This window comes from Bombina bombina, chromosome 1 (assembly GCF_027579735.1).
Source record: "Bombina bombina isolate aBomBom1 chromosome 1, aBomBom1.pri, whole genome shotgun sequence".
In the NCBI taxonomy this organism is placed as follows: domain Eukaryota; kingdom Metazoa; phylum Chordata; class Amphibia; order Anura; family Bombinatoridae; genus Bombina; species Bombina bombina.
The window spans coordinates 1,529,254,659-1,529,270,900 of record NC_069499.1 but is presented as its reverse complement, the minus strand read 5'-3'; the positions used below and the strand labels follow the sequence as shown (position 1 = coordinate 1,529,270,900).

The following is a 16,242-nucleotide window of genomic DNA, read 5'->3' as shown; positions in this document are numbered from 1 at the left end:
AGGTGATGGACTGGCCATGCATGTCTCAAAACCTAAACCCTATTAAGCATCTGTGGGGCATCCTCAAACGGAAGGTGGGGGAGTGCAAGGTCTCTAACATCCACCAGTTCCATTATGTCGTCATGGAGGAGTGGAAGAGGACTCCAATGGCAACCTGTGAAGCTCTGGTGAACTCCATGCCCAAGAGGGTTAAAGCAGTGCTGGAAAATAATGGTGGCCACACAAAATAGTGACACTTTGGGCTCAATTTGGACATTTCCACTTAGGGGTGTACTTACTTTTGTAGCCAACGGTTTAGACATTAATGGTTGTGTGTTGAGTTATTTTGAGGGGACAGCAATTTTACACTGTTATACAGAATGTACACTCACTACTTTACATTGTAGCAAAGTGTAATTTCTTCAGTGTTGTCACATGAAAAAATATAATAAAATATTTACAAAAATGTGAGGGGTGTACTCACTTTTGTGAGATACTGTGTGTGTGTATATATATATATATATATATATATATATATATATATATATATATATATATATAAAATATTTATTTATTTGAACAATTTATCAGCTATTCCTTACAATGTCAACACATTTATTAAGCTTGTTGTAATGAATATCAAGTCCATCTTGCCATATGTCTGATACAGGTTTTTCATTTTAAGTGTACATCTAATCACTCCCACACCATTTAGAAATAGCACTGCATTATCCTGTGTCCTTGCCTTTCCTTATGTATTGTGTCAAGCACACAAAGAGCTACAACCTCTTTATATGACTTCCAAGGTTCTCCTTTTAACTATCAAATTTAATTTCTCAGTGTTTCAAGGAATAAGATGCAAGCACATAACAGTGCAGCCTCGTCATCATTCATTCCCTTCATATTTTACCTGTTCTTTGTAATTTTAGGGTCTCATTTCATTCAAAATTGGTCATGACAGGGTTTCATGGATTGTCTGATGTATGACCATGCAAGAGAAAGTCTACAGTCGCTTCTAGCCATTTCAACTAGAACATGAAATTTTAGTTTTAGAATGTCTCAAATATATTGTATCCTGCAGACATTCTAGCGATACTTTGAAGGCACTGTCACTAAATATATATGTAATGTGCTGAAAACATTGAATACTCAATAGACTTTAATTAAGGTTTAGTTGACGTTTTCAGGATTTGAAAATATTGCCATACATACATCAAAATTAGTATATGGATGATAAAAATGATCATGGCTTTATATCATGTTATTTGTAGGAGATGTGTGTATATGGTAGTTCTTCCTTTTGTATAGGAGACAAACCGCTAGATTTGGAGTTTTGTCGGTAACGACCCGAAAAACTAACGCCGGCTTTTTTCTGGCCGCACCATAAAAATAACTCTGGTATTGAGAGTCCACATAAAGGCTGCGTTAGGCTCCAAAAAAGGAGCGTAGAGCATTTTTAACGCAGCTTCAACTCTCAATACCAGCGGTGCTTACGGACGCGGCCAGCCTCAAAAACGTGCTCGTGCACGATTCCCCCATAGGAAACAATGGGGCTGTTTGAGCTGAAAAAAAACCTAACACCTGCAAAAAAGCCGGGTTCAGCTCTTAACGCAGCCCCATTGTTTGCTATGGCGAAACACTTCCTACGTCTGCACCTAACACCCTAACATGTACCTCGAGTCTAAACACCCCTAACCTTACACTTATTAACCCCTAATCTGCCGCCCCCGCTACCGCTGACCCCTGCATATTATTTTTAACCCCTAATCTGCCGCTCCGTAAACCGCCGCTACTTACATTATCCCTATGTACCCCTAATCTGCTGCCCCTAACACCGCCGACCCCTATATTATATTTATTAACCCCTAATCTGCCCCCCACAACGTCGCCTCCACCTGCCTACACTTATTAACCCCTAATCTGCCGAGCGGACCTGAGCGCTACTATAATAAAGTTATTAACCCCTAATCCGCATCACTAACCCTATAATAAATAGTATTAACCCCTAATCTGCCCTCCCTAACATCGCCGACACCTAACTTCAATTATTAACCCCTAATCTGCCGACCGGAGCTCACCGCTACTCTAATAAATGTATTAACCCCTAAAGCTAAGTTTAACCCTAACACTAACACCCCCCTAACTTAAATATAATTTACATCTAACGAAATTAACTCTTATTAAATAAATTATTCCTATTTAAAGATAAATACTTACCTGTAACATAAATCCTAATATAGCTACAATATAAATTATAATTATATTGTAGCTATTTTAGGATTAATATTTATTTTACAGGCAACTTTGTAATTATTTTAACCAGGTACAATAGCTATTAAATAGTTAAGAACTATTTAATAGCTAAAATAATTACAAAATTACCTGTAAAATAAATACTAACCTAAGTTACAATTAAACCTAACACTACACTATCAATAAATTAATTAAATACAATTCCTACAAATAAATACAATTAAATAAACTAGCTAAAGTACAAAAAATAAAAAAGAACTAAGTTACAAAAAATAAAAAAATATTTTCAAACATAAGAAAAATATTTCAACAATTTTAAACTAATTACACCTACTCTAAGCCCCCTAATAAAACAACAAAGCCCCCCAAAATAAAAAATGCCCTACCCTATTCTAAATTACCAAAGTTAAAAGCTCTTTTACCTTACCAGCCCTGAACAGGGCCCTTTGCGGGGCATGCCCCAAGAAGTTCAGCTCTTTTGCCTGTAAAAAAAACCATACAATACCCCCCCCCAAAACATTACAACCCACCACCCACATACCCCTAATCTAACCCAAACCCCCCTTAAATAAACCTAACACTAAGCCCCTGAAGATCTTCCTACCTTGTCTTCACCTCACCGGGTATCACCGATCGGTCCTGGCTCCGATATCTTCATCCAACCCAAGCGGGGGCTAGACATCCACAGAAGAAGTCCAGAAGAGGGTCCAAAGTCTTCATCCTATCCGGGAAGAAGAGGCGATCCCGACCGGCAACCATCTTGATCCAAGCGGCATCTTCTATCTTCATCCGATGACGACCGGCTCCATCCTGAAGACCTCCACTGCAGACCCATCTTCTTCCGGCGACGTCCAACTGAAGAATGACGGTTCCTTTAAGGGAAGTCATCCAAGATGGCGTCCCTCGAATTCCGATTGGCTGATAGGATTCTATCAGCCAATCGGAATTAAGGTAGGAATATTCTGATTGGCTGATGGAATCAGCCAATCAGAATCAAGTTCAATCTGATTGGCTGATCCAATCAGCCAATCAGATTGAGCTCGCATTCTATTGGCTGATCGGAACAGCCAATAGAATGCGAGCTCAATCTGATTGGCTGATTGGATCAGCCAATCGGATTGAACTTGATTGGCTGATTCCATCATCATCAAGATGGGTCCGCGGTGGAGGTCTTCAGGATTGAGCCGGTCGTCATCGGATGAAGATAGAAGATGCCGCTTGGATCAAGATGGTTGCCGGTCCGGATCGCCTCTTCTTCCCGGATAGGATGAAGACTTTGGACCCTCTTCTGGACTTCTTCAGTGGATGTCTAGCCCCCGCTTGGGTTGGATGAAGATATCGGAGCCAGGACCGATCGGTGATACCCGGTGAGGTGAAGACAAGGTAGGAAGATCTTCAGGGGCTTAGTGTTAGGTTTATTTAAGGGGGGTTTGGGTTAGATTAGGGGTATGTGGGTGGTGGGTTGTAATGTTGGGGGGGGGGGTATTGTATGTTTTTTTTTACAGGCAAAAGAGCTGAACTTCTTGGGGCATGCCCCGCAAAGGGCCCTGTTCAGGGCTGGTAAGGTAAAAGAGCTTTTAACTTTGGTAATTTAGAATAGGGTAGGGCATTTTTTATTTTGGGGGTCTTTGTTATTTTATTAGGGGGCTTAGAGTAGGTGTAATTAGTTTAAAATTGTTGTAATATTTTTCTTATGTTTGTAAATATTTTTTTATTTTTTGTAACTTAGTTCTTTTTTATTTTTTGTACTTTAGCTAGTTTATTTAATTGTATTTATTTGTAGGAATTGTATTTAATTAATTTATTGATAGTGTAGTGTTAGGTTAATTGTAGGTAATTGTAGGTAGTTTATTTAATTAATTTATTGATAGTGTAGTGTTAGGTTTAATTGTAACTTAGGTTAGTATTTATTTTACAGGTAATTTTGTAATTATTTTAACTATTTTAGCTATTAAATAGTTCTTAACTATTTAATAGCTATTGTACCTGGTTAAAATAATTACAAAGTTGCCTGTAAAATAAATATTAATCCTAAAATAGCTACAATATAATTATAATTTATATTGTAGCTATATTAGAATTTATTTTACAGGTAAGTATTTATCTTTAAATAGGAATAATTTATTTAATAAGAGTTAATTAATTTCGTTAGATGTAAATTATATTTAAGTTAGGGGGGTGTTAGTGTTAGGGTTAGACTTAGCTTTAGGGGTTAATACATTTATTAGAGTAGCGGTGAGCTCCGGTCGGCAGATTAGGGGTTAATAATTGAAGTTAGGTGTCGGCGATGTTAGGGAGGGCAGATTAGGGGTTAATACTATTTATTATAGGGTTAGTGATGCGGATTAGGGGTTAATAACTTTATTATAGTAGCGCTCAGGTCCGCTCGGCAGATTAGGGGTTAATAAGTGTAGGCAGGTGGAGGCAACGTTGTGGGGGGCAGATTAGGGGTTAATAAATATAATATAGGGGTCAGCGGTGTTAGGGGCAGCAGATTAGGGGTACATAAGGATAACTTTGTTGGCGGCACTTTGCGGTCGGCAGATTAGGGGTTAATAAGTGTAGGCAGATGGAGGCGACGTTGAGGGGGGCAGATTAGGGGTTAATAAATATAATACAGGGGTCGGCGGTGTTAGGGGGAGCAGATTAGGGTTACATAAGGATAACGTAGGTGGCGGTCGGCAGATTAGGGGTTAAAAAAAAATTATTCGAGTGTCGGCGATGTGGGGGGACCTCGGTTTAGGGGTACATAGGTAGTTTATGGGTGTTAGTGTACTTTAGAGTACAGTAGTTAAGAGCTTTAGAAACCGGCGTTAGCCCAGAAAGCTCTTAACTACTGACTTTTTTCCTGCGGCTGGAGTTTTGTCGTTAGATGTCTAACGCTCACTTCAGAAACGACTCTAAATACCGGAGTTATAAAAATCCCATTGAAAAGATAGGATACGCAATTTACGTAAGGGGATCTGCGGTATGGAAAAGTTGCGGCTGAAAAGTGAGCGTTAGACCCTATTTTGAGTGACTCCAAATACCGGTGGTAGCCTAAAACCAGCGTTAGGAGCCTCTAACGCTGGTTTTCACGGCTACCGCCAAACTCCAAATCTAGGTCATTGTGTTTTATCATCAAATACATCAGAGGTTCTATACCATCAATAACACAAATTAAAAAAGAAAAATTATGCGCTCAAATAGAAAAATTTTCTTCATTTTACTAAAACAAATTGCATATGAGAATTTAAAGGAACATATAACATAATATCAATATATTTTCTGTCCCAGATGCTGAATGACTTTGCTTGAGAAAGTGCTTAGAACAGACTGCAGGGGTATCTTTCTGTACATGTTCTTTACCTTTTGACAAGTTTAAATTCCTGAGTAACTAGAAGCAGCAGACCTTTCATGTGATTTCTCAGGTTCTCCTTTTAATAGTCACAGTTCATCTGGCAGAATTTTATAGAATAAGATGCAAGCAGTGACCAAAGGCACCTACTAGAACAACACAATTGTTCAATACCTGCTCTAAGTAATTTTTGGATTCCTTTGCAGGACACTGGTCAACAGAGTTATTAGGATTGTCTCCTGTGTGAATACAATTTGATAACAAGAAGGAGAAAGGCTATAGCTAGAGGGTGATTGGTCTGTTAGCGGAATAGTCTGTATCTCAGGAAGGACAACTTAGCCATTAGCCCTTACATCCCATATATTATTTCCAAAAAGCCATCAGCATCTTGGGAAACAGTTGGTGAAAACTGGGTAGGCAAACTATAGCGTACGAGCTAAATCAGCCCCTGTTTTTGGATAGCTTGCAATCGTTTTTATTTTTTTTAAAATTCAGTTATGTTTGTGCTAAAAGTACAAACACACACAAAGCAGGACAATTCTATGTTTCAGCTGCCTCTAAATAGAAATTTGAAAATTAAAATTACATCAGAACCTAGGAGCCCTTTCACAAATTTCAAAAAAAGTTTTGGAGGGAAGCACAGAATCTAAGTTTTCAAATCTCTATAAAGAAATACAACATTTTCTTAGCTACTTGCAGCAAGTGGTTACTATTATGCAAACTTAAATCATGCACACAAAAAATAGCTATTCAATCCTATATACAAACTGATATTTACATGCCGATTAAACAACAAAATTATATTAGCAACCTCATCCACTCTATTTTACACCATAATTATTTTAAATATCAGGGTTGTTTCTATTTACAGATTAAAGGTACGGTCATGGGCACCAGATTTGCCCCCAGTTTTGCAAACCTATATATGGGTCGCTTTGAGGATACCTGTGTATATGGTTCTCCTATGGGGGCGAGTCTGGTGTTCTATGGCCAATACATTGACGATTTGATTTTTTGTTTAAGGGGTCTTTTGAGGAAGCATCATAATTTACAGACTCTCTCAACATTAATGACTATGGCTTGGAATTTACCAGTAACATCCAATCTACAAAGATAGACTACCTTGACTTGACACTTTTGTTCTCATCCTCAGGCCATATTATGTCTGAAATCTTTAAGAAGGTTGATTGTAATAGCTTTCTAGATTTTAACAGCAATCACTATTTAAGCTGGAAGAAAAATGTCCCATATGGGAAATTCAGGCGTATAAGGAGGAACTGTAGTACAAAAGAAATCTATGAGTCACAATCAATTATTTTGAAGGATAGATTTCTTAAAAAGGGATATCCCTTATACCTTATACAAAAGGGCTACCTTAAAGCTCTCAATGATGATAGGACAATATATTTCACTAAGAATAAAAATAATAGACAGAACTCATTATCTAAGAAGACACCAGACGATGCAAATACTCCATTGTTTATTACTGGTTTTAGTAGCCACCATCGTGAGATCAAGAGAATCATTTCAAAACATTGGTCCATCATACGTGATGATCCATTTCTGAAAAATCAGATATCTTCCAAACCATGAATAGTCTTTAGAAGAGCCACCACGATAAAAAAATAAACTGTCTCCAAGTAAGATAGAGAGAAAATAATTCCAATTAAAACCACTACGGCCATAAACACAAATAAAAAAAACTTTCCTGGGTAATTTTGTACCCCAACGTGATACATTTAGATGTTACAAATCTAGATGTAATATGTGCAAAGTGGTGAAAAATGGTACTAAGACCTTTCAGTCAAATAGCCAGGAGAAAAATTTGCTATTAGAAAACGCCTAACCTGTAAATTCACCTATATCATATATTTAGTACAGTGTATATGTGGGGCTCAATATGTAGGGCGCACAAGCCGCAAACTAAAAAGACGCTGGAGTTAACTTATTCGCAATGTTAAAGGAAATTTCTGACAAGGGGTAGAAAAAAAGATATAAGTGCGCAAAAATTAATGCTAAAGTAAACAGTATAAAAGGGGAGTATATATAACTATTAAAAATCTATTAAAAATCTCAGATTTTTTAACGTAAAACCATGTGCAAAAAAATGAGCTATATAGCTCTAATTCCACTACAAGGGATAAATTATGTTTTCACACTTAAGGGTTAAAAATAATTATTGCTCAAAAGTTTAAATGAATACGTGGATATAAACATGAAATAAAGCACATATAAGGAAAAATATAAAAACAAAATTAATAATTCCCAAAAAGGTAAAGACACATTAGAAAGACAAATTAAAAGTACTCCTTCTAACAAATAGCTTAGATAATATCTGTTATTTAATGACACATTTACTAGTGACCGGTCCGAACTAATAAACTTAGTACATAGAAAATAACAAAAACAAAAGAAAAATAAGTAGCTCTTTAGTTCAAATGGAAACTCTTTAGGCGGACTCCCGAATGTATATCCAGATCGAAAGTCCTTCACAGGCTTTCCGCAAAGCAAAGTGTACGATAACGGTCTTCTGATTCCTCCCAGCTTGTTTTGAATGGCGTCTAAGTGGAAGACAGAAGCGCCGCTTAAAATTGGTGTATAGAATTTAGTCAACAAATATCGGTACCGAAAGATCAGCGCTGCGCCCGACTCTCCTCAACACAGGGGTCCCGTTATGTGTTGGATCTTACACAGACTCCTCTCACAGCCCCAACAGCAGCCGATTACAGGGAACAGCCCAGGGAGCTCAGTTGATCTGCACTATTCATTATTTACTGGTCACCAGTTGAAATTGTGACTTAAAGAACTATCTTGCAGGTTTTTGTTCACCTTTACAGGTGTTTCCTTTGGCGCCTTTTTTCGAAAACATCTCCCTGGGCTGTTCCCTGTAATCGGCTGCTGTTGGGGCTGTGAGAGGAGTCTGTGTAAGATCCAACACATAACGGGACCCCTGTGTTGAGGAGAGTCGGGCGCAGCGCTGATCTTTCGGTACCGATGTGTAAGTACCGATATTTGTTTGTTGACTAAATTCTATACACCAATTTTAAGCGGACGCTTCTGTCTTCCACTTAGACGCCATTCAAAACAAGCTGGGAGGAATCAGAAGACCGCTATGGTACACTTTGCTTTGCGGAAAGCCTGTGAAGGACTTTCGATCTGGATAAACATTCGGGAGCCCGCCTAAAGAGTTTCCATTTGAACTAAAGAGCTACTTATTTTTCTTTTGTTTTTGTTATTTTGTATGTACTAAGTTTATTAGTTAGGACCGGTCACTAGTAAATGTGTCATTAAATAATAGATATTATCTAAGCTATTTGTTAGAAGGAGTACTTTTAATTTGTCTTTCTAATGTGTTTTTACCTTTTTGGGAATTATAAATTTTGTTTTTAAATTTTTCCTTATATGTGCTTTATTTCATGTTTATATCCACGTATTCATTTAAACTTTTGAGCAATAATAAATATTTTTAACCCTTAAGTGTGAAAAACAGAATTTATGTTTACCTGATAAATTACTTTCTCCAACGGTGTGTCCGGTCCACGGCGTCATCCTTACTTGTGGGATATTCTCTTCCCCAACAGGAAATGGCAAAGAGCCCAGCAAAGCTGGTCACATGATCCCTCCTAGGCTCCGCCTACCCCAGTCATTCGACCGACGTTAAGGAGGAATATTTGCATAGGAGAAACCATATGATACCGTGGTGACTGTAGTTAAAGAAAATAAATTATCAGACCTGATTAAAAAACCAGGGCGGGCCGTGGACCGGACACACCGTTGGAGAAAGTAATTTATCAGGTAAACATAAATTCTGTTTTCTCCAACATAGGTGTGTCCGGTCCACGGCGTCATCCTTACTTGTGGGAACCAATACCAAAGCTTTAGGACACGGATGAAGGGAGGGAGCAAATCAGGTCACCTAAATGGAAGGCACCACGGCTTGCAAAACCTTTCTCCCAAAAATAGCCTCAGAAGAAGCAAAAGTATCAAACTTGTAAAATTTGGTAAAAGTGTGCAGTGAAGACCAAGTCGCTGCCCTACATATCTGATCAACAGAAGCCTCGTTCTTGAAGGCCCATGTGGAAGCCACAGCCCTAGTGGAATGAGCTGTGATTCTTTCAGGAGGCTGCCGTCCGGCAGTCACATAAGCCAATCTGATGATGCTTTTAATCCAAAAAGAGAGAGAGGTAGAAGTTGCTTTTTGACCTCTCCTTTTACCAGAATAAACAACAAACAAGGAAGATGTTTGTCTAAAATCCTTTGTAGCATCTAAATAGAATTTTAGAGCGCGAACAACATCCAAATTGTGCAACAAACGTTCCTTCTTCGAAACTGGTTTCGGACACAAAGAAGGCACGACTATCTCCTGGTTAATGTTTTTGTTAGAAACAACTTTTGGAAGAAAACCAGGTTTAGTACGTAAAACCACCTTATCTGCATGGAACACCAGATAAGGAGGAGAACACTGCAGAGCAGATAATTCTGAAACTCTTCTAGCAGAAGAAATTGCAACCAAAAACAAAACTTTCCAAGATAATAACTTAATATCAACGGAATGTAAGGGTTCAAACGGAACCCCCTGAAGAACTGAAAGAACTAAGTTGAGACTCCAAGGAGGAGTCAAAGGTTTGTAAACAGGCTTGATTCTAACCAGAGCCTGAACAAAGGCTTGAACATCTGGCACAGCTGCCAGCTTTTTGTGAAGTAACACAGACAAGGCAGAAATCTGTCCCTTCAAGGAACTTGCAGATAATCCTTTCTCCAATCCTTCTTGAAGAAAGGATAGAATCTTAGGAATCTTTACCTTGTCCCAAGGGAATCCTTTAGATTCACACCAACAGATATATTTTTTCCATATTTTGTGGTAAATTTTTCTAGTTAAACACTAAAAAACTCTAAGCCATCTCCGTGGAGATGTTGCCTGTACAACGGCAAAGAGAATGACTGGGGTAGGCGGAGCCTAGGAGGGATCATGTGACCAGCTTTGCTGGGCTCTTTGCCATTTCCTGTTGGGGAAGAGAATATCCCACAAGTAAGGATGACGCCGTGGACCGGACACACCTATGTTGGAGAAACATAATTTATCCCTTGTAGTGGAATTAGAGCTATATAGCTCATTTTTGTTGCACATGGTTTTACGTTAAAAAATCTGAGATTTTTAATAGTTATATATACTCCCCTTTTATACTGTTTACTTTAGCATTAATTTTTGCGCACTTATATATTTTTTCTACCCTTGTCTTTGTTTATTTGGAAGTTATATTGGGAATCTTCCTTATATATAAGTGTTTGTATCAGGTTCATTTTTGCGCTGGTCTCTAACTTTTTCTTTCTTCTAAAGGAAATTTCTGAAACATAGTGTATCGAGACACTGCAACTATGTCCATAGAGGAAGCTCTAACACTAACTATTCTTCCCATTGAACAGATTTCTAGAAACAGTCATAACCCTATGCTACTTCTCCGACGTAGGGAGACCTACTGGATCCACAAATTACATACATTGACCCCAGAATGTCTCAATGAATGTGTGGATCTAGCAGCTTTTGATCTATGATCACTCCTATTGTCTGTTGTTATTATTATTTTTTTCACGATACATTTCACACACATATTCATTCACGCTTTGGTTATAATTTATAGTTTAATTATATACACATCTAGTATATACACTAAAAATCACATCTTACCTATATTTAAATATCTTTAAAGAGACACATTATAAACTATGTTATTGGCTATCAAGAGAATTTCACCTTGTTATTTTATATACTATTATGTTTTATAGATTTACTGTAGACCACTATGAATTGTGGCTATGTTTTCACTATGTAGCAGCTTTTTGCTGTATGTCTGCTGGGTGTCTATATTTTGACAACCAGCACTGTTAACTCTCCCTGCTTACACCTACATTTGAGTAATACTGCAATCACATTAGTATTATTTATGTTGATATATTACCATAGTATGATATTGCACATATATGCAAAAATGGTATATCTACCGTAGACTACTTGGTTGTTTTATTATCACTGTACATCTGGGTTAATGAGTGTGTGTGTGGTGGTCTGCCCCAGGACGGTGTGCACAGTTTGGAGTACATGAGTATACTGGGGTGGCATCTACATTCACATACACACTCATGCCATTGATACTCCATTCTAATTCACTTTCACTTTATATTGTACACGGGCACCACTCCTTGTACCTTTCTTGTTATTGAGATGACACTTCTGTAACAGAGAGGGTTAGAAAATTGCTTAGCAATGCAATTGGCTCATTTGATGTTATTATCGTTAGTATAGTGTATTTTATTTATTTCACTATTTACTTATTATGGGCATCATAGTCTTCTAGTCATTCCCTTTAATCCCTTTCTTTGCCTTTAATTGTTGGCTGATGCATATTACATCATGGAGAGGGGTGTGTACTGTCTAGTAATGATACCCGCTTAGTGGATGTCAGTCTCTGTTGTATTTTCAGAGCCCATCACAACACGGATCCTTTAGTCTTGTACCCGCACCCTCCTGACGATCCGGAAGAGTAAAGAGACCGTGAACTGTCCAGTAATGTTTACCCGTACAGTGGATGTTAGCCACATTGATCCCTCATAGCCTATGATAACACAGACTCCCTAGTCTTGTTCACACCCTCATGCTGACGTGCCGTAATAGTAAGAGACCGATCAGTAAAGATTAAATGGTATCATTATTGAGTGAGTATACCTCCGATAGCTACATTTAGGAACAAGCATTATGTTCAGGGAATTTAGTTCCTATATACAATCCGACATAACAAGTGAGTAATATACACTAAATCCACACGTATATACTACTTGATATGACAGGTCTGTTGCACCGCCTGCCTGTTAGATGGTTTAAACACAGTGATTACATATTGGTTAGTAGTCTTATATATCATTTTAGAGATCATGTGTGGATTTTTCTGATAGCAAGAGGTCTTGGCCTTATGTGATGACCTGTGAGAATGTATTTTGATTGTCAAAATAAGCTGACAATATGTTACAACGATCACACTCTTTATTATATATATTTATTATGTGTACTCTATTTCATTTTTGAATTAAGCTGACAATTCATTGTAATAATCACCACTTTATGATATGTATTGACTATATGCATTTATTAATCTGTTTCATGGACAAATACTCATGCTACACAGGGTTTGTTTACATCATCATGACATGTCTAATTGGTTAACACCCACATCAGGTGATGCATATTGTAATGGATAGTTTGCATGGTGTATATATATATATATATATATATATGTGTATATATATATATATATATATATATATATATATATATATATATATATATATATATATATATAGCGCAAGTGTTTTTTACTCTTTGTATTAAGCCTGATGAAACAGCCACTGGTTGGCTGAGAAACACGTTGTTTGTTTTTAATTTTAATAAAGTAAGTTTATTATTTACCACTTGCTGCAGTACATTTTTAATCCTACCTACATCTTGGTATCCTGAATCTGACCCTTTGGAGTTTCCTGCTACACCGGAGGTCAATCTGTTGGGTGACTGTTTGATTCCAGCTTGCCTCTAATGCATCAAGAGAGGGGCTTTACCAAATGTGAGTGCATTCCTTTTATATTGCCATATTGGTGTTGTGTTGCTTTTACATCTCCCATAGATTGTTGAATACACACCGGAGGCCAGTCTGCTGGGTGACTGATTCCAGCCTGCTCCTTCTGCACCAACAGGGGTGCTCTCCCAATGTGAGTGTAATATACCACATAGTATTTCTCATTTATTTAAACAATACTGGGCCATGTGGCGCTTCTGTCTCTTTATGTTGCTTACAGATCTTTGATCCTGGCCTTGATCCTTCTACAGACAGCTGCATGGACCTGATATTACTCACTGCATCTGGGTACACTATATACCACTATATCTCACCCCATTCATCTTTTTTTTTTTTTTTGGGGGGGGGACTCTAGTACCATATGTCTCATATATAAAATTTATTATATTGTATTGCACTTAGATAAGTATACCTAATTGTTCACTTTTGTTTATTTATTCTTTGCTTTTGTAGCCCACACCTTTGGCATTATTAATTATCTGGGTCTGACCAAGGGCACCCCTTATATATACTCTACTTAGCAATCTGAGCTACAAGTCTTTTTGAAACCTTTGGTCATTTCTTTATAAATTCTAACATAAGAAAAAAAGTACAGTATTTACTTTCAGAATTGTGTTTTGAACTTGGGAATTTAACACAGGAATGAGGTACAACTGAGCTAGCTGGATGTTTGAGAAATCCTTTAGTAGTTTTCTATGTCACAATGGTATTAGATATCGAAGTATGCTGTTAGACCAGGGATCTCCAAACTATTCGTGTAAATGGCCAGATAGCAAATAATTTAGGCTTTGTAGGCCAAGAGGTTAAGGATATTATGTAAATACTTTTATAAACGAGAAAATACATTTCCACAAATTTGTATTGACAAATTGCAAAATCTATGACAACGAATGAGGGACTCGGAAACTTACTTTGAGAAGAAATTCAACTATTGAGACATTCCATTTTAAATTTTCTCTTTTTTTGACCACTCCGTTCCTTTGAGTTGGGCATATTGTATGAATGTATACTTTAGTGTGATGACCAGCAGTGCTAAGTAATGAGTGCTCCACATATGGTATCTCTAATCTTATACAGTAAAAGCAGTAATAGACTATACATAAACTAGTATGTCTTCCATTAAAACATTATTTATGGACACTTGAATTTAAACTTCATATACTTTTCATGTGTCACAATAAATATATATATATATATATATATATATATATATATATATATATTTTAATTTTATTTCAAGTCTTTAAAATGTAATATATATTCTTCGCTCATGGACCATACAAAAACAAGCAGCGGTCTGATTTTGCCCTCAGGGCAAAGTTTACTGACTTCTATATTAGACCATCATAGAAACAGGTTAAATGTGTTTACAAGTTAGCTCTTGTATATTAATTATTGGTTAATTATGATTGCTATTGGTTATGATTGCTATAACAAAATTATCTCAAAATAAGGAATTTGGCGGTCTAGCATTTCCTGATATAAAGCTATAAAATACTGTAATTCTAGCACGCTTTGGCATCTATTGGCTTCTTTCCTCTGACTATTTAACCAACATTGGAATAGAAGAGAACTTTACTTATCCTTTTTCTATTATAGCAATCCTTCACTGTACATACTCACAGCTTCCTATTAATATTAAGTCATTTGCTAGTCTATATAACGTAGTGAAAGCATGGCAACAATTATGTATCCGTCTCAAGATTAATTTTTATATGTCATCCTTTCTACCAGTTAGAGGAAATCCTGAATTTGTTCCTGGATGTCAGGATAGGGCATTTAGGGGGTGGGCTGAAAAAGGACTAATAAAGATAATTCAATTTCTTGATGAAAGGCATAATATGAGAACATTTGAGAGTATTGCAGCGGAATATAACCTTTCTAATAAGTCTGTCTTCGCGTATTTGCAACTACGATACTTCATAAATAAGAAATTACACTTAAAAACCTGGTTGGATTGTTTTGAGATAGTTGGAGATTATAAACTTATACAGACAAGGAAATCATTCAATTTCATTACTATATAAGATCTTATTGGCAAAACAAGGTCAATTAAATTTGGAACAGTACGTAAATTATTGGCTGAAGTATTTCAAAGTAATCAACCTGGTCTCTGCTATAAATGCGCCCTACCTGGCGCAGATATCCTCCATTGTTTCTGGCACTGTCCAAAAGTAAATCAACTCTGGCTGAAGGTAAATTTTTGGCCAAGTAAGTGTATCCCAGAGCACTGTTTTTTCTTTGATCCAAGAACTATCTTTTTTTTAGATTTTGAAGATCAGAACTAAATAAACTAAATACTATTATTCTAGTTGTCCGTAACTTGATACTAAGAAATTGGAAACAGAAAAAAACCCCTCTCTGAATGTATTTATAGAAGCCTTGAAACAACAGATTGTTTTTGAACAACATAACATTTCTAATACACATAACAAACAAGTACGTTTTTTTAATAAATGGATAAATATTATTCAATCATTTCCTATTTCTATACAATACATCCTTACGAAATCGTTCCATAAAACGTATTTTGAGGGCCTGATATAAAGGGAAATATTCCCTGTAACCTGGTATATAATGTTCTAATTCGGGCTGGACTCGCATAAAACCTGCTAACTAAGGACTTATTATACCCATGCCCGGGCACGTTGTATTACACTCCTTTGATATATGAGGTGAGGTCATGGGTGGGCGGGGGGTGGAGGGTGAGGAGAGAGTCTGTCTGTCTTTTTTTTTTTTTTTTTTGGGTTCTGTTTTGTTTTGGGTTCTGTTTTGTTTAATTTTTGTCTTATTTAGATACACTAAGAAAACTTCCATTCGGTGTACAAACAAATCTACTTTTATTTATATTTGAAAGTATCAGTATTGTTTAAAATAATACCTGTTGTTCTAATAGTAAATATATGAATGTTAATTATATGTTAGAGTATTCAATATATATATATGACTATTTGACTTAGGTCAGGCATAACTTATCTTGCAATGATTATTAGGTTCAATTCAGTAATACCAATGCTAGTATTACTTGTCTTTTGTATGCACAGATGTATA

General features: G+C 36.7%; 1 protein-coding gene across 2 annotated transcripts in view; it reads right to left on the bottom strand.

The window, feature by feature from the left end:
• Window positions 1–16,242, bottom strand: part of MBTD1 (mbt domain containing 1) — a 231,185-nt gene that overhangs the window by 41,195 nt on the left and 173,748 nt on the right. The window lies entirely within an intron of this gene.